This window comes from Stegodyphus dumicola, chromosome 8 (assembly GCF_044657685.1).
Source record: "Stegodyphus dumicola isolate Sdum_Otavi_A_Nest chromosome 8, ASM4465768v1".
Lineage (NCBI taxonomy): Eukaryota > Metazoa > Arthropoda > Arachnida > Araneae > Eresidae > Stegodyphus > Stegodyphus dumicola.
Window position 1 is genome coordinate 36,808,688 of NC_140775.1, and position 1,518 is coordinate 36,810,205.

Below are 1,518 nucleotides of genomic sequence, written 5' to 3' on the forward strand. Positions count from 1 at the left end.
CTATGTGTACATAGATAAAGTGAAGGGTGCGCGCAGTGCCATTTTTATGTAATTCTGGGATTTTTTTTAAGTGAACATAGGTAGATGTGTACATGCAATTCTTAAAGACGTGTCAAGCAATGGGTGATTCAGCCCTTTACCCGAAATTCTATTGCAGACTTTTCGTCATGGGCTATTCCCAAATTGTTAAATCCATAGGATATCAAAAAAGGATTTAAAAATTAAAATAGTATTTCAATGGCGTCTTAAGAAATATAGAACTACATAAACTTTCGCAATTTGAAATCAGCGCGTATGCTAGATTTGGCGCTTTTGTGCTTACATTTTCGTTGCAATTTTTTTACAGTCCTCAAAACGGAATAGTACCCTTATGGTAAGGTAAAGTATTAATTAATTAATTAGTATAAAAGAGAAAAGCGTATTACAGATAGATCTAAAATTTGGCCTTGGTAAACTTTTTGTTAAAACTGCGAGTATAAAGAGAATGTATTCTGATTTCTGTCAGAACTGTGTGCATTCACTTAGGTAGGTAACGATGCAAAATAAGTGCCATATTTCTATTTAGAGGTGTGAAATATCTTAACAACAGCCAAAATGCTTATTTCTTTCCCAAAAACTGTTCTGTACTTACCGACTAGCCTCTACTAATTATCTGCCTTTGAGAATAGGGATTCTCTTGCATTTATTTCTGGTAGTGCTCAGTATGCTATAAACAAAATCCTCCATTTGATTATAAGCCTTCTCCTTAAATCTAGCTTAAGCCCGGATAGCTCAGTCGGTAGATCCTTAGGCTTTTAACCTAACGGTCCAGCGTTCGAGTCCCTGTTCGGGCGGACTTCATTTTAGCAAAAAGGTAACACAGTGTACAACTATGAAGATAAGTTACATTTTTCCAACCCCGTAGTTTTTTAGTGTTAGGTTCTAAAAATTATAAAATTATTCAAGTATTTTCCGCCTACCTTAATTTAGCGAACAATCTCAAAAAATTTTAAAAATAGCTCATCAGGCGGGCAGGACTGCGTCCCAAATAAATAAATAATAAATTTTAAAATCGTTTCGTACGCATACAGATTGTTTTAGTTTTTCTAAGACATAACATCGCAAACTCCCTGCAGAGATCACACCAGACCATACCATTTTAATGCTAAATTTTACGCCCGATTAATACGAGGACCGACATATCAAAGCCAAGCAAATACAAACTGCCAGTCAGTCTTCCAAGGACCAAGGAAAGGTTCTATTACGGGGTTCTTAAGCATATAGCCTTTATCCCCACATCGTCAAAGAATTATCTTTATCACCAAAAAGAGGTTTCCGCAAAGAGGTAAATTTAGTGCCAAAATGTTAATTTAACAAAAAGAGTAACTGCCTTCCACAGTGAAAACACTTAAGGACTGAATTTAGTAATTTTGGTGTTGAATAAGGGCTAGACTCAATTTGGAGGGGTTACATCATGAATTTTGAAAAGCATCTATGTTTCCTTGATTAATGGTCATGTGCTGTTAACAACACGAGAGC

General features: G+C 35.6%; 1 non-coding gene across 1 annotated transcript; it reads left to right on the forward strand.

The window, feature by feature from the left end:
* Positions 1 to 760: 760 nt before the first annotated feature.
* TRNAK-UUU (transfer RNA lysine (anticodon UUU)) lies at positions 761 to 833 on the forward strand. Its single transcript has one exon. It is a non-coding gene; the product is annotated as a tRNA-Lys (tRNA).
* Positions 834 to 1,518: the final 685 nt, after the last annotated feature.